Below are 23,570 nucleotides of genomic sequence, written 5' to 3' on the forward strand. Positions count from 1 at the left end.
AAGATGACTTGTCCACTGCCTCAAGGCCCACAAGAGGGACCATGACTTGTGGATCCCCTCATGAAATTGCTTTGGGATTTTGAGATAAAGGAAAAAAGTGCCTAGCTACTGAATCACAACCGTATATGGGACCACCCCTCGTGATCATGACCACAGATCATTGAGCCCCACGTGGTCCCTAACAGCTCACTTTAAGAGAGGGTTAGTTTGGGAATTTTTTTTATGTCCAATTAAATTGAGGCTGTTTAGGGTAATTATATAAGTTATTTAAAGTCAATTCACCTAAACTAAGACATTAATTCAAAAACCCCTAATCAAATCCCAAAATTTTATCTTCTCAAAAACATTCACTCTCTAAAACCTCAACGAATAAGAATAGGAAAGAAGGTGGCTCTAGGGTTCAAGAAGCATTGCTTCCATGCCAATTTAATTAAGATTATCGATAAGGTATGATATTACTTCATTCATGGAAAATATTCATCCATGGAGTACCTTCAAAGCTAAATTTCAAATACAGAAATTACCCAAAAAGCTAAGGTTAATACTGTAAGTGATGGGTTCTTTTCTAAAGAGATTCTAAGGATTGAATTACTTTATATTATGATTGAATTGGTCATTTATTATGATTTTTATGGTGAAATCCCTAACTTCCCTCAATGATGATCGTTTGATGCAGGTTTGTTGATTATACGAGAATTTTATGACATTTTTTATGTAGTGAATTGATTATTTAAATTATATATGTAGTGAATTATAGATGTGGTTATATGAGACGATCTTTGACCCTTGAAAAGGAAATTTATGATGTTATTCATGTTTTATGAGGTTTTGTATATATTTTAAGAACACTTTGAGGGTAAAATAATTATGACTATGATGAAATTTTGGTGTTGTTGAAAGGCTATTCTCACATACATAATAATGCATGACTATGAATGAAGCATCCATGATTATGATGATGTTGTGTCATTGAAAGGATATTCTCATGAACATAGTATGAATTGATTTTCTCACATATAGATGATTGTAAGGTTTGAAGGCAATTCTCACCTAATTAAATCTAATGCTAAATAATGACATGAATGGTGAAAGGTTATTATCATGCATGATCTAATGAGTTATCTAATGAAAGAAATTATGAAATAATAAGGACACTGGAATTAACGGTTAGCACCGAGTTGATATTGATATCAGTGGAAGCCCTAACATGAGTTGAGGTCTGTTTCACGTATAAATATATTTAGATGGATGTCGTTACGAGAGTTGAGGTAAGGTATATATTATTGAATGGCCCAGGATGAGTTGAAGGAATTAAAGACTCAACTCAAGGATCTACTAGATTAGGGTTTTATTCAACCGAGCATATCTTCGTGGGGTGCCCCGGTGTTGTTTTGGAAAAAGAAAGATGCGTATCGTAGAATTTTATTAATTATTGACAATTGAACAAGCTCACTATAAAGAATAAGTATCCTCTTCCTCGGATCGATGATTTGTTTGACCAACTACAAGGTGTGAGTTACTTTTTCGAAAATCAATTTGAGGTTGGGATATCACCAACTAAGAGATAGAGAGGTTGACATACCTAAAAAACCTTTTTGAACTAGGTATGGTCATTTTGAATATCGAGTCATGTCTTTTGTCCTAACAAATGCCCTGCGGCTTTCATGGACCTTATGAGTCGAGTTTTTAGAAACTATCTTGATTTGTTTGTGATTGAATTTATTGATGAAATCTTGATATACTCTTAAAGTGAGGGTGACCATGTGAAAGATTTTATAATAGTCTTGCAAGTCCTCAAGGATTCCCAACTCTTTGCCAAATATAATAAGTGTGAGTTTTGGTTGAGATCAGTTTATATTTTTTGCTACATTGTCTCTACTAAAGGGGTAAAAGTAGATTCGGGAAAATCGGAAGTGGTCAAAAGTTGTCCTAGAACTTTGAGCCCTACAAGCATTCGAAGCTTCTTGGGTTTGGTCGGGTACTATAGGAAGTTTGTTTAGGGATTTTTCTCCATCGCATATCTATTGATGTTCTTGAATCAAAGAAAGGCTATGTTTTTATGGTTGGCGACATGTGCGAAGAATTTTCAATTGTTAAAAGACAAACTTACCTTCGCTCTGGCATTGGCCTTGCCGAAGGGAACAAACGTGAGTGATATATTTTGACGCTTCTCGAGTATGTTTGGGTTGTGTCCTCAGGCAACATGGAAAGGTGATAGCATGTGAATCTAGAAAACTCAAGAAGTATGAGAAGAATTATCTAACTCATAATTCTTTAATTAGCGATGATAGTGTTTGCTTTGATGATATGGAGGAACTATCTATATGGCTATATATGGATGAATTCGCCGACCATAAAAGTCTCCAGCATGTATACACTCAAAAAGAGTCAAATCTACGGCAAATAAGATGGTTAAAACTCTTAAATAAATATGATATGAGTGCCTGTTACTACCCCGACAGAGACAATGTGGTGGGGGATGATTTAAGTAAAATATCAAGGGTAGTTTGGTCCATGTTTTAGAAGGTAAGAAAGAGTTGGGGAAAGAGGTGCATCAGTTGGCTGTTTGGGTGTTTGGTTAGAAGATTTTTCAAAAGGAGAAGTCATGATCCGTCATAATTCCCAATCATCTTTAGTGGTTGAGGTGAAGTAGAAGCAATAGTCTTGATCTTTTATTGATGGATTTTAAGGAATCGGCCCTTAGAAAATCTATTGAACACATAAACTATCAATATAGGCTATGTGTTTCTAATGTGAATGACTTAAGAAGACAATTTTTTAAAGAGGCTCATGGATCCTGATATTCCATTCATCCGGGGTCCACCAAAATGTAACGTGACTTACAAGAAATCTATTGGTTGAAATGGTTGAAGAGAGATATAGCTTAATTCGTGGCCAAATGTCCTAATTGTCAACAAGTTAAGGGCGAATATCGAAGAGAGGGAGGGTTAACTCAAGAAGTGGCTATTCATACTTCGAAGTGGGAATATGTCAACATGGATTCATTGTGGGTTTGCCTTTTACACCTAGGCAAAATGATTCGATATGAGTGATTGTTTATAGGTTGACAAAGTCAGCCCATTTTATTCCCGTCAAAGCTACTTATTTGGTGGAAGATTATGATAAATTTTATCTAAAAGAGATTGTTAGAATGCATGCAGTTCCCTTGTCCATCATTTCAGATAGGGGCACTCAATTGAATTCTCATGTTTTTAAATTATTCCAAAGTGTGCTTGGTACCAAGGTAAAACATAACACCGCTTTTGACCCACAAAAAGATGATTTGGTGGAACGAACCACCAAAACCATAGAAGATATGTTAAGGTCATGTGTCATTAACTTCAAGGGTAATTGGGATTACCATCTACCATTGGTCAAATTTTCCAACAATAATGACGACCATTTGAATATTTCCATTGAACCATTTGAAGCACTCTATGGTAGGAGATGTCAATCTCTGATTGGGTGGTTCAACATTTGGTAGTTTGCACTTCTTAGTCTCGCGATAATCTCTAAGGTTATGGAAAATGTTTGGACAATAAGAGATAGGTTAAGGACAACTTATAATCGACAAAATCTTATACGACAATAGAAGAAGGGACCTTGAGTTTGAAGTAGGTGATTGAGTTTACTTGAAGATTTCACCCATGAAATGAGTGATGAGGTTTGGCAAGAAGGGGAAATTAGTATTTGTTATGTGGTCCCTTATGAAATAGCAAAGAGGGTTGGAAAAGTTGCTTGTGAGTTAAAGTTACCAAATGAATTAGCCCAGGTTCACCCGGTATTCCATGTTTCAGTGCTCAAGAAATATATAGGCGACCCCGTGTCTGTTCTCCTATTAGAAGTGTTACGCGTGAATGATAACCTTTTTTATGAAGATGTTCCAGTCAAGATCTTAGATCGCAAGTCAAGAGATTAAGGAAAAAGTGGTTGCCTCTGTAAAAGTCCTATGGAGAAACCATTTAGTTAAGGGTGCAACATGGGATGCCGAGGCCGACATGAAGCCAAGCTATCCTGATCTTTCCTCTTAGTCCTAGTCAAAGTTGAGGTTAGTAGTTACTCTTAAAACAAAAATTATGAATAATTTCGAACTAACCTTGTTTTTCTTAGTATGTCCACATCTTTGTAAAGGTAATGGTTAAAAAGAGTTTTTATGAAATATGCTCTCAAGTTTAACTTGCACTCATATGATATGCGTATATTTGTCTTTATGAGATTGTAGTGAGCATAATTTAATGTTTTATTGAGAAGAAGAATTCCTTTTTAACTCTTTTATGTTGATTTTGAGCTCATATTGAATGTGAAAAGTCATCTCCTCATTGGGTGATATGAAATGGTTAGCTTGTATGTTTCACGAATTGTGAATTGATTTGCTATGCGTAATGCTATTATTATGTGTTGAATGGAGTTGAGAAGTAATCCTATAAGATGTGATTCATTGTTGTTGTTGTTGGACATCTAGTATTGAGTGCCTTTCTTTCCTTATAAAACAAATAAGGTGTCATTGGGGATGAATGTTCCCAAAGGGGGATAATTTCATTCCCCAAAAGTTCCATGACCTATACTAGAGCCTTACATAGTAAATACTAATAATTTTAGACCTAAATGAATGTATGTAGATTTTTTAGGAAGTATTAGAGCCTAAACATCAAGAGACGACCACAACGTTCGTAGATTTGTGAAAATTACCTGGTGTGTCTTTAGGCGTTTCGATGGGTTTAAAGAGTCGTATGAAAGCCAAAGTTGGTGAAAAATCATAGTGTTCACATAACACTATGTTTAGGTTCAAAACATCCCTGTATGACTCCCTGTGGAGAACCCTAAGAGCTCTCGAGGAGGACCCAAACAACTAATCCAAGAAACTGCAAAAAATAGTGTGCAACAACGAGGTCAAACGACGCCCCATCGATTTACCCACGCTCTGTCATGAGTACAAACTAAGAATGTGGAGCCAAGGCTCCATTTGACTATTATCTGAGTCAAATGATGGTGGACCGTCGATGATGCCTGCGAGTTGGTGCAAGTCGCTGCCAAGCCAAGCGTGAATTAGTAAATTCCAACCTTGACAAATTAAGTTGGGGGTTGGTATAATTTTGTAATTTAGATATATTAAATCACTTTAACTCACTAAACCAACCTACACTTGATAACTCCCAAATCAAAAATAGAAACCCAGTTTCCCTCTCTCATAAATTATCTCTCTAACACACAATTGAAGAATAACGAAGAACTCAAGATAGGGTGGTCAAGACTCATCCTTTTTCACTTCAAATTCGTGGAATCTCATCAATTAAGGTATAACAATATTTATTCATGGATTAGTTTATATATGAAGCCCTTCAAAACTTTTATTTTTGATATTTATATTGTGACCAAAACTAGGGTTTTGTTATCTAGCCATGGGTTCACTCCTAAACCATTTTCCTTATGTTATGTGACTTGTATTAAAAATATATTAGGATTAATTTATGATTTATATTGTTAAAAAATTCCAAGAACCCATGTGCACCCTATAACTCAATTTCATGAATGTTGATGGATGAATTGATCAAATATGAACATGATGCATTAAAGTTTATGATTATCTAGTTATAGAATCTTGTTTTTCATGCCTATTGTGATGTAGATGAGGCTGATCATGATACTTGATTCCTAACCTTGAAAAGAGGGTCAATTATAGGGTTGTATATATGATAAAGAATATTGTACACAGACTTTGGATTTACTTGCAAGGCGTATGGAAAATGGAAGGATGCAAAAAAAGGAATTCGGATGGTTTACATTCTTTTGAACTTATTTTATTGTGTGGCATGAATTATGTATAATGAAGTTAGTATCTTGTGTTTATTGAAAGTATAGTCCTAATGAAGGCACTATAAATGAGATTATGAATGTGCTAATCATATAAGTATGTAGATTATATTATGAAAGTGTATTTTCACCAAATGGATCTAAGAGATTTATTTAAAATTGTATTGAATGAATACGGATTACTCTTCACACATGTAAATACAATAAAAAAACTAATGGTAGTAAGTTGGGAAAGTTTACTAAGCACCAAGAGGATATGGACAATAAGGAAAAACCATTCCATTAATGCAAGAGGTTGGGTTATCCTGGGATACTCATAAGATGGGGACTCCTCCGTTAATACAATAGGAGAAGTCCTTTAAGCGATCTCCCTATCGCTTAACTATGTGCCCTCATAGTATATAACTGGTAGATCCACATAATAGCTAGTATATAGGTTATACCTTTGCAAGTAGAAAACCCTTTTTCATTGTAGACTTAATGACACCAGATTTCATGTAAGCTCTCATGGTCTATGATGTTTATGGTTGATATTCTCTAAAAGTAACGAATGAAGTATGAACTTGCCTATGATATCCTAATAAGTTTACTAAGTACAAGTGGAGTATGGACCTTCACTTGTTCATTGCACTAGTAGGTCTTGAACGATGTTATAGGAAGTTCATTGTAATCATGAAGTAATATGAGAATATGTATATTGTATGGATAATAGTTGAAGTGAACATATCCTTATAAATGTTGCTCGTAATTCCATTAATTTACTTAGGATCAGTGGAATAATGAATGTAAATATAATATTTGTGGCGAAGGTGATTTATATGGGTATGCTTGGTAGGGTTGGTAGTATGGGATGCTAACTCTACATTGCACAAGTGGACCTTAGGAAGTGCTAAGGTCACGACATCTTTGTAGTTTGGACATTGTTGGGGTATTGGCTTAAGTGTTGTCTTGATGATGTAACGTGCTTTCAGAAACTTCATAAATGCATACTTAACAAGTAAATATCCCTTTCTCATGTTTTAAAGGGTTTTATGAATTTCTCCATACTTAGTGCATAAATTGTACCAATCCCTTTATCTCTTTTGCTATTATGTAACGACCTGTTTAGTTGTTTTTGAGCAGTAGAGTTTATTCAGGTAATAACTGTCTTGGTCGACGGATCCCACGACGGACCGTCATGGGCACGACGGACCGTCGAGGGGGTCTCGTTTCAAAACACTTAAATTCTAAAAAGTTAGGTACTGAGAACAACTCTCTGAACTTCGCGACGACATGGCAGGACGGACCGTCGTAGGCACGACGGACCGTCATAGACCCTTTAGCAAAATTTAGTCTCTGAACTTTGTGACGGATGCAGCAGGACGGACCGTCTCAGGCACGACGGGCCGTCACAGGCTGCGTAACCCTAACTGGGTCGGATTTCTGTTAAATGTTTTAAGGGGAGTTTTGGACTATTCCTGCTTATAATTATAAAGATAGTGGTTGAATGTTAATAATTCAATTACTTGGGGGTTAAAGGTGACAACCTTGGAATAAATAGTGGGTTACTTTTACCATCTTTTATACTTAATTATATGGTAATTAGGGTATAAGAAAAAGTGTTTGAATAAGGAAAAATCAGAAAAAGAGAAAGGGAGAACGAACGAACGAGAGAGGGAAGAACAAAGAGAAAGCAAGGGCATTGGAGAAGTAGATTTCTTGATCACAATTCTTCGATGGAGGTAGGTTATGGTTTATGCTATTTCATAGTAAACTCTTAAAAGCGAATGATATGTATTGGTAGTATTGTAAAGTCTTCTATATGCTTAATTGTATGCTTGCATGATGTGATTTCATGATTGTGATAAAATAAGCATGATGAGACTGTTGAAACTTGAACTTTTAAAACCTCTCTGTTAATGATGATGCTTTGGTATAAAAGAAGGCTTGATGAACTAAAAGAATGAGGTTAGTGGATCGGGTGTCACGTTCCGACACTAGGATAGTATTAGTGGATCGGGTGTCACGTTCCGACACCAGGATAGTATTAGTGGATCGAGTGTCACATTCCGACACCAGGATAGTATTAGTGGATCGGGTGTCACGTTCCGACACCAGGATAGTATTAGTGGATCGGGTGTCACGTTCCGACACCAGGATAGTATTAATGGATCGGGTGTCACGTTCCGAAACCAGGATAGTATTAATGGATCGGGTGTCACGTTCCGACACAGGATAGTATTAATGGATCGGGTGTCATGTTCCGACACCAGGATAGTATTAATGGATCCGAGTGTCACGTTCTGACACCGAGATAGTATGAAGAGGATCAGAGCGTCATGTTCCGACACTAGGATAGTAAAGAGAATGAAACTTGAATTATGTCAATATACTCAATTTAATGAACCTATTTCCAAAATGAGTATGGTATGGAGGGTTGAGTCCTCATGGGTGTACATAGCATTATTATCAATGATTCTTGTACTTGTTGTTGCTACTTTTTGAGTATTGTAGTTGATTTTATGATATTATCTGATATATATATTGCTTTCTATTTTGAGTTGGCCGATGATATATACTTAGTACTTGTGTTTTATACTGATCCCTACTTGTATGTTTTCTCTTTGTTATTTGTGGAGTGCAGCAAACGTACCGTCGTCTTCAACTCAACCGCAACTCTAGCCAGTCTTCATCACGTCAGATTTCAGGGTGAGCTATTGTTTCTAGCTTGGACTGGATCTTCTTCTTCACGTCTTGATACCTTGAAGTTCTGGCATGGACTAGCTGTTTAGTTATTTTAGCTTTTTAGATACTCTTAGATTTAGTAAGTTGAGGATAGATGTTATTGTGGTGATGACTTCCAGATTTTTGGGATAATAATAAGTTTTGAATTTTAGAAGTTATTAATTAATTTCGTTATTGAGTTTTAAGTCTTCCGCATTATTTTCTGTTTCTTATGATTGAAATGTTGCGGTTTAGATTGGTTGGTTTTCTCACATAGGAGGGTAAGTGTGGGTGCCACTCGCGGCTCGTTTTGGGTCGTGACAAACTTGGTATCAGAGCATTAGGTTCGTTGGTCTTATCACACAAGAACGAGTCTAGTAGAGTCTTGAAGAATGGTAGGGGGACGCCTTTACTTTTGTTTGAGAGGCTATAAGACTTTAGGAAAAAAATCCGTTCTTTCTTTCTTTCTTGCTATTACTTGGATCCAATTGGTATCTAGGTAATACAAATTGGTATCTGACCATGTTCACTCTATTTCGCAGATGGTTAGAACTAGAGCAACAACTGCGCCAACACAAACACCGGCAAGACAAGAGACATCTGAGCCATCCACTGGGGCTGTAGCTCGAAGAGGGGCAGTGGCGAGAGGCCGCGGTAGAGGTCGCGAGAGGACGTCCTCTAGAGGAAGACGAAAAGCACCTGGCCCATCTAGTACTAGGGCGGTGACTCCTCCACCGACTGAGGAAGTAGTAAGAGAGGGTGAGGAAGGGTAAAATGAGCAAGTGCAAGATGAGGCACTACCACCCCAACCTACCCCAGTGATGATTAATCAGGTTCTTGCTTATCTTAGCGGGTTATCTGATCAAGGCCAGACACCTTTAGTGTTTTTTGCACCGGCACCTCAGGTTCCGGGAGTACAACATGCAGCTGCTGTGGCTCCCTGCATGGATGCCTCATTGGAAATAAGCACGTTTCTTCGGTTGACTACAGGGCCTATAATGACAAGTGATTAGCACAAACTTTTCAACAAGTTCTTGAAGTTGAAACCTCCAGTTTTCAAGGGTGCTGAATCTGAGGATGCCTATGATTTTCCGGTTTATTATCATGAGCTACTACACAAGATGGGTATAGTAGAACGATTTGGCGTCGAGTTTGTGACCTATCAATTTCAAGGGAACGCCAAAATGTGGTGGCGATCATATGTTGAGTGTCAACCAGCACAAGCACCACCTATGACTTGGGCATCATTCTCTAGCTTGTTTATTGAGAAGTTTATACCCCGAACTTTGAGGGATAGGAGGAGAGATGAGTTCCTGATCCTAGAGCAAGGCAGGATGTCGGTTACTATATATGATGCTAAGTTTCGTGCATTATCTAGGTATGCCACCCAACTTTGCTTCACTCCACAAGAGCGGATTCGCCGTTTTGTGAAGGGATTGAGGTCAGATTTGCAGATTCCAACCTTACAAGTATCTACTGGAGCAAAATCCTTTCAGGAAGTGGTAGACTTTTTAATAGAGGTGGAGGGAGTGAAACCAGATGACTTCACCATGGCATCAGCAACTAAGAAGTTTCGTAAGGGAGGTGAGTTTAATTGTTCTTACTCCAGAGGAGAGGGTGCAGGAGGTTACCCAACCCGACCTATTCAGTCTTCAATGCAGGCTATAGCTGAGGGTCCACCGCAGACCGGTCAATATTTCTCTGAGTTTGGAGGTTATCCCCAGACTTCGTGAGACCTATACTTGACTCTACAGAGTGTTACGGGTGTGGAGATACTGGACATATTAAGAGGTATTGTACAAAATAGAGTTACATACCCCAATAGTCAGAGGTAGAGGTGGTCATGGAAGAGGCCGCTATTCTGGAGAACGTGGTGGCCGAGGTAATGGTGGTCACCAAATCAACCGGGGTGGTGGGCAAACTGGGACTACTGTAGCGCAACATGGTAGGGGCAACGGGCAGGCAGGTGATAGGGCCCATTGTTATGCTTTCCCTGGGAGATCTGAATCGGAGACATCTGATGCTGTCATCATAGGTGATCTTTTGGTTTGTGATTGCATGACTTCTGTATTGTTTGATCCTGGATCCAAATTTTCTTATGTATCTTCCTCATTTGCTACTAGTTTGGATTTACATTGTGATTTGCTTGACATGCCTATTCGTGTTTCTACTCCGGTGGGTGAGTCTGTGATAGTTGAAAAGGTGTATAGGTCTTGTCTTGTAACTTTTGTGGGAAGCAATACTCATGTAGACTTGGTTATCTTCGAAATGGTTAATTTTGATGTAATTCTGGGTATGACTTGGCTTTCTCCAAACTTTGCAATCTTAGATTGTAATGCCAAAACTGTGACATTGGCCAAGCCTGGGACAAATCCGTTAGTGTGGGAGGGTGACTACACTTCCACTCAAGTTCGTATTATCTCCTTTCTTCGTGCTAAGAGAATGGTTAGTAAGGGTTGTTTAGCTTTCTTGGCACACCTTAGGTATGATACTACTCAAGTACCTTCAATTGAGTCGGTTTCGATAGTCCGTGAGTTTCTGGATGTGTTTCCTGCAGACCTTCCTGGTATGCCACCGGATAGGGATATTGAATTTTGCATTGATCTGGAGCCAGGCAATCGCCCCATATCCATACCCCCTTATACAATGGCTCCCGCTGAGTGAAGAGAGTTAAAGACCCAACTTCAAGAGTTGTTAGGGAAAGGCTTTATTGGCCCAATTGCATCCCCTTGGGGTGCTCCGGTTTTGTTTGTAAAGAAGAAGGATGGAAGTTTTCGGATGTGCATTGACTACAGACAACTGAATAAGGTAACTATTAAGAACAAATACCCTCTTCCTCGCATCGATGATTTGTTCGATTAGTTACAAGGTGCTTGTACCTTCTCAAAAATCGATTTGAGATCTGGTTATCACCAATTGAAAATACGGGCAACGGATGTTCCCAAGACTTCTTTTCGGACCAAGTATGGGCATTATGAGTTCTTAGTAATGTCTTTTGGGTTTACGAATGCCCTTTCTGCTTTCATGAGTTTGATGAACGAGATTTTTAAGCCATATCTGCATCTCTTTTTCATTGTATTCATCGATGATGTACTGGTAAACTAAAAGAGTAGGAAAGAACATGAGAAACACTTGAGAATTGTATTGGAAATGTTGAGGGAGAAAAAGCTTTATGCCAAATTCTCCAAGTGTGAGTTTTGGCTAGATTCAGTGTCCTTCTTGGGCATGTGGTTTCTAAGGATGGAGTGATGGTGGATACTTCTAAGATTGAAGCACTGAAAAGCTGGGTAAGACCTACTAATGTCACAGAGGTAAGGAGCTTTGTTGGTTTAGCTTGCTATTACCGTCGATTTGTCAAGGGATTTTCTTCTGTTGCATCCCAACTGAAAAATTTGACTAAGAAGAGTGTTCCATTTGTATGGTCGGACGAGTGTGAAGAAAGTTTTCAGAAGCTCAATATTTTGTTGATTACTGCAACAATTCTCACCTTGTCAGTGGAAGAAAAGAACTTCATTGTTTATTGGGATGCATCCTATTCTAGGTTGGGTGCAGTTCTAATGCAAGAGAAGAATGAAATTGCTTATGCTTCGAGGCAATTAAAGGCCCACGAACGTAATTATCTGACTCATGATTTGCAGTTAGCGGCAGTAGTGTTTGCATTAAAGCAATGGAGACATTATCTATATGGAGTTAAGTTTGAAGTGTATAACGATCATCGTAGTTTGCAGTATGTCTTTACACAGAAAGATTTGAATTTGGGACAGAGGAGATGGATGGAACTACTGAAGGACTATGAAATCACTATCTTGTATCACTCGGGAAAAGCTAACGTTGTGGCAGATGCTTTAAGTAGAAAAGTAGGGAGCATGGGAAGCCTAGATCACTTACAGGTTTCCAGACTCCCATTGGCTAGAGAAGTTCAAACTCTGGCTAATGACCTCATGAGGCTAGAAGTAAATGAGAAGGGAGAATTTTTGGCCTGTGTGGAGGCAAGATCTTCCTTTCTTGACAAGATTAAGGGAAAGCAGTTTACTGATGAGAAACTGAACCGGATTTGAGATAAGGTGTTGCGAGGAGAGGCTAAAGAAGCAAAAATCGATGAGGAAGGTGTTTTGAGAATTAAGGGAAGGGTATGTGTGCCCCGTGTAGATGATCTGATTCACACTATTCTTACAGAGGCTCATAGCTCAAGGTATTCTATATATACTGATGCAACCAAGATGTATCATGACCTAAATCAACATTTTTGGTGGAGTAGGATGAAGCGTGACATTGTGGATTTTGTTACTCAATGCCTGAATTGTCAGCAGGTAAAGTATGAACACCAGAGGCCTAGAGGGACACTTCAGAGAATGCTCATTCCTGAATGGAAGTGGGAGAGAATTGCAATGGACTTCGTGGGTTGTCTTCCAAAGACAATGGGTAAGTATGACTCCATTTGGGTGATTGTTGATAGATTAACTAAGTCTGCTCACTTCATTCCGGTTAAGGTGACTTACAATGCAGAGAAGTTAGCCAAACTCTACATTTCAGAAATTGTTCGATTGCATGGGGTTCTATTCTCCATCATATCAGATAGAGGTACGCAGTTTACTTCTAAGTCTTGGAAAACATTGCATGCTGAATTAGGTACTATGTTTGATCTTAGTACTGCATTTCACCCTCAAACCGATGGTCAGTCTGAGCGAACGATTCAGGTCTTGGAGGATATGCTTCGTGCATGTTTGATAGAATTTGGTGGTCATTGGGATAACTTCTTACCCTTAGCAGAGTTGTCATACAACAATAGCTATCAGTCAAGTATTGATATGGAACCATTTGAGGCACTGTATGGTAGAAGATGTAGGTCTCCCATCGGGTGATTTGATGCATTTGAGGTTAGACCTTGGGGTACTGACCTTCTGAGGGAATCGTTAGATAATGTGAAATGCATTCTAGAAAAGCTTTTTGCGGCTAAAAGTAGACAGAATGAATATGCAGATCGAAAGGTTAGAGACTTGGAGTTTATGGAGGGTGAGCAAGTCTTGCTGAAGGTTTCGCCCATGAAAGGGGTGATGCGGTTTGGTAATCGAGATAAGCTTAGCCCGAGGTATATTGGTCCATTTGAAGTTCTGAAGCGCGTGGGGGAGGTAGCTTATGAATTAGCCTTACCCCCAGGACTGTCAGGAGTGCACCCGGTATTTCATGTGTCTATGTTGAAAAGATACCATGGGGATGGAAACTACATTATTTGTTGGGATTAAGTTCTTCTTGATGAGAATTTCTCTTATGAGGAGGAGCCTGTTGCCATTTTAGATAGAGAAGTCCGCAAGTTGAGGTCAAGGGAGATTGCATCCATCAAGGTTCAGTGGAAGAATCGGCCAGTTGAAGAGTCCACTTCGGAGAAGGAGGCTGATATGCAAGAAAGATACCCACACCTGTTTTCAGATTCAGGTACTCCTTTTCGACCTTGTTTTTTCTTCTTGTGATCGTTCAAGGAAGAACGATGGGTAAATTGGTATCTATTGTAACGACCTGTTTAGTCGTTTTTGAGCATTAGAGTTTATTCTGGTAATAACTTTCTAGGTCGACGGATCCCACGATGGACTGTCATGGGCACGACGGACCGTCGAGGGGTCTCATTCCAAAACACTTAGATTCTAAAAATTTTGGTACTGAGAACAACTCTCTGAACTTCACGACGACATGGCAGGACGGACCGTCGTAGGCACGACGGACCGTCACAGACCATTTAGCAAAATTTAGTCTCTGAACTTTGTGACAGAAGTAGTAGGACGGACCATCGCAGGCACGACGAGCCGTCACAGGCTGCGTAACCCTGACTGGATCGGATTTCTATTAAATGTTTTAAGGGGCGTTCTGGACTATTCTTGTTTATAATTATAAACTTAATGGTTGAATGTTAATAATTCAATTACTTGGGAATTAAAGGAGACAACCTTGGAATAAATAGTGGGTTACTTTTACCATCATTTATACTTAATTATATGGTAATTAGGGTAAAAGAAAAAGAGTTTGAATAAGGAAAAATCAGAAAAAGAGAAAGGGAGAACGAACGAACGAGAGAGGGAAGAACGAAGAGAAAGCAAGGGCATTGGAGAAGTAGATTTCTTGATCACAATTTTTTCGGTGGAGGTAGGTTATGGTTTATGCTATTTCATAGTAAACTCTTAATAGCGAATGATATGTATTGGTAGTATTGTAAAGTCTTCTATATGCTTAATTGTATGCTTGCATGATGTGATTTCATGATTGTGATAAAATAAGCATGATGAGACTGTTGAATCTTGAACTTTTAAAACCTCTCTGTTAATGATGATGCCTTGGTATAAAAGAAGGCTTGATGAACTAAAAGAATTAGGTTAGTGGATTGGGTGTCACGTTCCGACACCAGGATAGTATTAGTGGATCGGGTGTCACGTTTGGACAGAAGGATAGTATTAGTGAATCGGATTTCACGTTCCGAAACCATGATAGTATTAGTAGATCGGGTGTCACGTTCCGACACCAGGATAGTATTAGTGGATCGGGTGTCACGTTCCGACACCAGGATAGTATTAATGGATCAGGTGTCACGTTCCGACACCACGATAGTATTAATGGATCGGGTGTCACGTTTCGACACCAAGATAGTATTAATGGATCGGGTGTCAGGTTTCGACACCAGGATAGTATTAATGGATCGGAGTGTCACGTTACGACACCAGGATAGTATGGGAGGATCGGAGTGTCACATTCCGACACCAGGATAGTAAAGAGAATGAATCTTGAAACATGTCAATATACTCAATTTAATGAACCTATTTCCCAAATGAGTATGGTATGGAGGCTTGAGTCCTCATGGGTGTACTTAGCGTTATTATCAATGATTTTTGTACTTGTTGTTGCTACCTTTTGAGTGTTGTAGTTGATTTTATGATATTATCTGATATATATATTGCTTTCTATTTTGAGGTTGCCGATGATATCTACTCTGTACTTGTGTTTTGTACTGACCCCTACTTGTATCTTTTCTCTTTGTTATTTGTGGAGTGCAGCAAACGTACCGTCATCTTCAACTCAACCGCAACTCTAGCCAGTCTTCATCACGTCAGATTTCAGGGTGAGCTATTGTTTCTAGATTGGACTAGATCTTCTTCTTCACGTCTTGATGCCTTGAAGTTCTTGCATGGACTAGCTGTTTAGTTATTTTAGCTTCTTAGATACTCTTAGATTTAGTAAGTTGAGGATAGATGTTCTTGTGGTGATGACTTCCTAGATTTTGGGAATAATAATAAGTTTAGAATTTTAGAAGTTATAAATTAATTTTGTTATTGAGTTTTAAGTCTTCCGCATTATTTCCTATTTCTTATGGTTGAAATGTTGGGGTTTAGATTGGTTGGTTCGCTCACATAGGAGGGTAAGTGTGGGTGCCACTCGCAGCTCATTTTGGGTCATGACATATTATGAGTATAGGTTCCGGCTAATAGGTTGCTTTTCCATCCTTGAAGAAATATTGGACTTCTTATCTCCAAGACTTGGGATAGGTCCTCAAAGATCCTAGGAATAATGCACTCTATGCCACTTTATGAAAATAAGCAGGTGTAAATGCGGAATCTAGCAAAGCAAACCTCAAAAGAGCACGAGTAAGAAGACAACGAGAAATATACCAAAAGACACAAAGATTTAACGTTGTTCTGTCAATCGACCTACGTCCACAAAGAAGATGAGCAATCCACTATAAATATGAGAGTACCAAATACAGAGGGAAACAACCTCAACCAATTCACTCAGAATACATGGGAGGTTCACACAAGTGATAACGTATCAAGCTTCTAACCAAAAAATTCTCTGTCTAACCAAAACTCTCAAAGCCCTTAATACTACATTGTGAATGCTGATTAAGTTAGAAGGAACATTCCTCTATTTATAGAGTCCTAAACCTTCTCCTACCAGAAAAACGATTAGTCAATCCAAAACCTTTTCCTAAAAGGAAAACCTATTTATGGTAAGAAATTTAGGGCAAATAAAACCCAACAAATCTCCCCCTTTGCCTGAATTTCTGACAAAATAAATTTGTCCACCTTCTTGACTTAATCTTCAACAACTTGCGTCTCTTCTCCATAATATCCATTGAAAAATTTATGTCTCAACACAAAGAATCTCTCTGAAACAATATCTCCAACAAAATCTTCATTACTGTCAAAAAGGTTACTGCTGGAACTACACCGCCAAGATGAACACATCTTTCTAACCCGGTTCAATCATCGATTATCGAACCACTGAACCTGACTCCGTCATTGAATCTGGCTCTGATACCACTTGTTAGGACCGGAAATAAATAGGTGTAAATGCGGAAGCTAGCAAAGCAAACCTCGAAAGACAACGAGTAAGAAGACAACGAGAAATATACCAAACGACACAGAGATTTAACGTGGTTCGGTCAATCAACCTATGTCCACAAAGGAGATGAGCAATCCACAATAAATATGAGAGTACAAAATACAGAGGGAAACAACCTCAACCAATTCACTCGGAATACATGGGAGGTTCACACAAACGATAACGTACCAAGCTTGTGACCCATAAATTCTCCCCCTAACCAAAACTCTCAAAGCCCTTAAGACTACATTGAGAATGTTCATTAAGATTGAAGGAACACTCCTCTATTTATAGAGTCCTAAACCTTTTCCTACCATAAAAAAGGATTAGTCAATCCAAAACCATCCTAAAAGGAAAACCTATTTATGTTAAGAAATCATGGCAAATAAAACCCAACAAATCTCCCCCTTGACCTGAATTTCTGACAAAATAAATTTATCCACCTTCTTTACTTGATCTTCCACAACTTGCTTCTCCTCTCCATAATATCCTTTGCAAAAGTTGTGTCTCAACACAGAGAACCTTTCTAAAACAATTTCTCCAACAAAATCTTCATTACTGTCAAAAAGGTTGTGGCTAGAATTACACCCGCCAAGATGAACACCTCTTTCTAACCTGATTCAGTAATCGATTATCAAACCACTGAACCTGACTCCATCATTGAATCTGGCTCTGATACAACTTGTTAGGACAACAAAATAAGAAGGTGTAAACACGGAAGCTAGCAATACAAACCTCGAAAGACCACGAGTAAGAAGACAACAAGAAATATACCAAAAGACACATATTTAACGTGGTTCGGTCAATTGGCCTACGTCCATAAAGGAGATGAGCAATCTACTATAAATATGAGAGTACAAAATATAGAAGGAAACATCCTCAAACAATTCACTCAGAATACATGGGAGGTTCATACAAGTGATAACGTAGCAAGTTTGTGACCAAAAAATTCTCCCTCTAACAAAAACTCTCAAAGCCCTTAATACTACATTGTGAATGCTGATTAAGTTAGAAGGAACATTCCTCTATTTATAGAGTCCTAAACCTTTTCTTACCAGAGAAAGGATAAGTCAATCCAAAACCTTTTCCTAAATAGAAAACCTATTTATGGTAAGAAATTTAGGGAAAATAAAGCCCAACAGATAGTATGGGATGCTAACTCTACATTAAACACGTGGACCTTAGGAAGTGCTAAGGTCACGACTTCTTTGTGGTTTGGACATTGTTGGGGTATTGTCTTAAGCGTTGTCTTGATGATGTAACGTGCTTTCAGAAACCTTATAAATGCATACTTAACATGTAAATATCCCTTTCTAATGTTTTAAAGGGTTTTATTAATTTCTCCATATTTAGTGCATAAATTGTACCAATCCCTTTATCCCTTTTGCTATTATGAGTATATGTTCCGGCTTATAGGTTGCTTTTCCATCCTTGAAGAAATATTGGACTTCTTATCTCCAAGACTTGTGGTAGGTCCTCAAAGATCCTAGGAATAATGCACTCTATGCAACTTTATGATTTCTCTAATTGAAAGTAATAGACTTAGTAATATTTCTTATGTACTTTTGTTCTAAAAGAGTATTGTGTCTAAAGGGCTAAGGACCCTATTTGAAGACTCTTTGTTGAACTCTAATAAATAGATGGTTTATGTGTGACAACAGTATTAGATTCTTACTATTTTCTTATGAAAAAGGAAGTTTGAACTTTCAGTGTAAAAGGATTTAAATTGCGCATTATTTTAATTTAGTGACGATTATGCTAAGGTCTTTTATAAGGCCTCTTTGAGGTTGAGTACTCTGGTAACGTCTAGAGCGTACTCTCCGATCATTACAGATCTACGGTCCATAAGTACCTTCCATCTGTTAGGACTAAAAAATATTTTAGCTCTAAAAAATCACCTTCTATGAGGCAACTGACGAACCTCCAGTACGGACTGTTGATCAATAAATGATTTTTCATTCCTCTCCGTACCTCCACACCTAGGATTTTTCAAGAGTCATATACTAGAACCCTTGTAGTCACATTCTACCGTCTTGTTTTATGGTTCGTAGATCTATTTACGGACTGCCAATAGTCGTCATGGTTCCAAACATGGTCTAATTTCCCAGATCCTTCTTCCATGCCATGCCTGCTGATATACGAGCATCACTTACAAAGCGTTTATGGACCTACAATCCGTAGATCACCTCCATAGTTTTCTTTTTCTGCATTTTTCTCAAATGTCTCTTTATTTCAGCGCCTGAACACCTTTTCTACAAAAACATGCCAAGAACATATAAAAACTAATAAAAACGGGCTTTAAAAACACAACTTTTAAGTGAAGTGTATAAAATATACCATAAACTCACGATACATCATGAAGTATGTTGATATGAGAACTACTTGTATTATGTATGCTTAACGTAGATTATTGTTGTAAGTTGCTTTCCTTGATATGTTTGACTAAAGGTGAATTATCCATTGTCTATAGTAAATAAGTTGTCATGCCCCGAGCCTACACTCTGGGCGGGACCGACATTCAAACACCATAGCTGGCTTTCAAGCGAACCCCTGGCGTGGCTTGTTTAACTCAGCAGAAGGCTAAACTCATCTTAAACAAGAAATAATACATGTTTAAAGGAAAGTAATTCATATAATATCTGGCCATGATGGAAATTAAGTCTTAACAAGTAGGAACAAACTCTAAACTGAAATAGAAGATTCCACGAAGCCTCTAAACTTTCTGAAAAGGGATATCGGAAAAGACCCCACAACATCCTAAAACTAAACTACTAAAAGAAAAAGAAATGGATGTCCTACGGAATGCAAGGAGGCTCACCACAGACTCTAGATCTCCATATGGGTCAACAAAACGTCGTTTGCTAATCCTGGTTACCTACATCTGCATCATAAAACGATGCAGGTCAGCTGGCATGAGTACATTGAATGTATAAGTATGCGAGTTCGAATGCTAAAACTAAATAGGCTTGAAAAGGAGTAAGAAAGAAGACTTACCTTGGCTCTTCTCAACGCATAAATAACTACTAATTTCATTATATAGCAGTTTAAAGACATGTGCAATATAAGGAAAAGTTTTTTAATACATGGTTTTCAACTCTGTATATGCAAAGATACCATTAACTCTAAAATGTACGTAAAAATTACAAAGTAATCTGATGTAATCTTAATAATATAAAAAATATGTCATGTTACCTCTCAAAGTTTTCTATTGCAATGCATGAATGAAGTACCATACCCCCATTCATACTAGGCAGAACCTCTTGAGGAACCATGCAACTACTACTCTGAAAGTTTCTCTAACCGACAACCATTATTTAATAGCTATAGTGATGATACATCATTTTTACCTCACGCTGCCAAGGATCATCCTAAACCTTCCAAAGTATAGGACCTGAACTGTCTAATGGATCCACTAGTAAACTTCAAAAAAGATTCATCTAAAAAGTATGACCCTATTCTACCCATGGTTGCTACATGGTTTTCACTGAGACTTGAGTTAATCTGAAACTCGCATCCCTACATTAAGGCTCAATACTACTCTTAAAAATATACTGGCTCGTATGTTTTTAAAACATATTGATTATTTTCTTTGAGATTACTGCTCAAAACATAGCTTTAAAAATCTCTTGAAAATCATTGTTTCCCTACTTGCTTCATTTTATAAATCTATTACTTCAGTTTGAAAACTAGCCCAAAATCTCTTTACATGTTCAAATGTGAAAACATTTAAAAATCTCTTTGGAGATACTTAGTCTCCCTGTACTTTTGAAGAAAATAAGTTGAACTTAAATCTTTACTCTTTTGTATCTACTTCCTTGAAACTTAAGTTTTGAAATGACTCCTCAAAATATACTTAATTCCCTGATATTTCTATAAAGGATGAACATCAACTCTTTAGGGAAATTCTTAGTTCTCTTATAATTCTTTGAAAGAAAGACTTCAACTTTTATTCTTTCTTTAACTCAAGACTTGAGCTTTAAAACTAAGTTAAAACATTTAAGTAAGACTCTTGGGACTTCTAGAAACTTTACTTTTCCATACTTCTTAACCTTTAGACTTAAATTTTTAACTTATTACACTTTGATTTGAACTTTCCTTGAATCAGATTATGGATTCAAGGTTCTTGATCTCATGTTTTTTGATGATTTCATGATTTTTAGACGTACCTTAGATTTTTGGAATCAACTAGGAATGATAGATACATAACTTAGGAACTTGTAAGAAAAGATAGGGAAAGAACGGGGTTTCCATGGTGTCGGGGCGCTCTAAGAGGTACAGAGAACCATAGCCTTATTGACAGAGGCTGTCCTCAGGCACTCCTAGAGGTGCGGCACCCTAGATTCTGACGATCAGACTCTGTCCTGAGGCGCTCTGGAGGCGCGGCGCCCTTGCATCACCTCAACGGGTTTTCCGACTTAATTCTTTCTTTTTATCTTTGAACCTTACCAAAATCCCATGGATTCCACCTCGCAAACCTAGGATCACTAAATAACTTATTTACCAATAGATTAGAATCACAAACAGTCCGGATACATGGAATAAAACTAAGAGAGATCAATAACAATTCTACCAACAAGAAACTCAAACTTTTCATCAAGAACTTCAAGATTTCCTTTCAATTGACTATAAATTCAGTAATGAATCAAATTGGAGGGTGGGTGAAAAAATCCAACACCGAATGATCTCCCATACCTTTTTAGGGATCACCCACGATGATATCCACAAGCTCAACTTCTTCGATCTTTTACGTTTTTGTTTTCTCTTCTCTTTTCTTCACTTCTTTTCTCTTGTCTCAAAATCCTTACTTGTTTTTTTAAAGCATCAACTGAATGATATCAGTTTATACCCAATTTAATCACGAATAAAGAAATAAAGAAATTGGGTAAAGAAAAGACAACTTTGCCCTTTCCAAATCCATATTTGACACTTTTTAATCCAACAACCCAACTTCCGAAAGGCATAGCTCACTTATACGAAATTGAAAACGCGCAAACTCGGCGACATTAGAATTATATGTTCAAGGATTTCTAACCATATAAAGAATTCTGAGCTAGGAAATATTGCCATTTTAAGTTGACCAAAAACTCACTTTTTCCTAACTTAAGAACATTTCCAGATTTTTAATTATTCCCAAAACTTACTATTTCAACTTCTAAGCTTCTTCCTAGCAATCTAAATTTGCGACATGTTACATAATATTAGGAGAATATAAGAGGCTGATAAATATAAATGAGGACCTAAAGTTACTTGCTTAATATGGGTGGTTTTATGGGGTCTTATCCTTGCATTGTACAAGTTTGTCATGAGGTGGCTCATGAAGTATATCTCTTCTGTTATGTTTAACTAGATTATGTTTGTTCTGTCTATAACTATTGTTACGGCCTAGGGTCACACCCTAAAAGTTACATTGAGTACTTGACTATGAATGGGTCTCATACAAGTCCTTAACATAGCATAACATAAGATATCGGAAATGATGCGGAAGTTAAAACTTTTATTCATACAATCAAAGTCTTTTATGAAAGAAAGTGGAAGTCTAAATTGTCTCAATTATCCATATAATACAATCGTGAATCAACATAAGGTCATAGACCTTCCAATATAATATGACAATTAAATAACTAGAAAAAACTACGATTGACTCATATGACCTTGAATCTTAAGGAGTCACCATATGCTAGGAGAATATTTGATCCCAACCTGTTTAAATAGAAGATAGCCTTATAAACTGAAACCTACACTTTGCGAAAAAAGTAGAAACTATGGGTTAGTAAAAAACATGCAATAAATAGACATGTAGAAAAACCTTCAAAACATGCTCAAAAGAATATTCTGGTTGAATACATGATATATGCAAAATTTGAGAAACATGATGAAGTTTAGTAAAAAACATAAGCCACAAGCATATTCTAACATATATACTATCATAGCATAATAGAACCATCACATGTGTAACCCTAAGTTATATTTAAGCAATGTACATATAAATATCTCATAATTCAATATACAATAATTACCACTTTTAGGCCACCAATATCATACTTACCATTCATTAATCTCATCATTAGTAGATACTCATTGACAATGAAAACCTTCACATTAACAAGTTTAATCATGTAAAGCAACTTAAGGTAACAATCCACATTAAAAATACTTCATTACAAATATCCTTCATAACAACATACTTAGGAGCATCATCATAAGCATAATCATTTATTTACAAATTATCACATAAAAGAATACACCATAACTACTTTCTAAGCCTACTTGTGCAATTCATGGATGAAGTCCCATACCCCCACCCAGATAAAATAGTCTATCTTTGAGAAGATAGTTCATCACCATTCATTGTGGGTTTAAGCATTAACAAAAATAAACCATGTGAGGAAATCATGAAATCTGGTGTTACTCATACCGAAAAGAGAGATCTACTTAACTTATGGTAGAACCATTAATTTAGTTTAGGTGCATCTAGCTAATAACCTATCTAGGCACATAGTTCTGAGATAACGAGATTGTTGTTTGATACTCCACTTCAAATCATATGGGCGTATATTTCAAGGGATTGCTACTAAAAACCCCTTATCAACTAACGCATGAGCTCCAATCTTTATCACTATTCACGTGATAGCTAGCATTATTCCTCACTAAGTACTTAACATTCATTACTTCATTTCATTATTAATGGAGAATAA

This window comes from Solanum lycopersicum, chromosome 5 (genome assembly GCF_036512215.1).
Source record: "Solanum lycopersicum chromosome 5, SLM_r2.1".
In the NCBI taxonomy this organism is placed as follows: Eukaryota; Viridiplantae; Streptophyta; class Magnoliopsida; order Solanales; family Solanaceae; genus Solanum; species Solanum lycopersicum.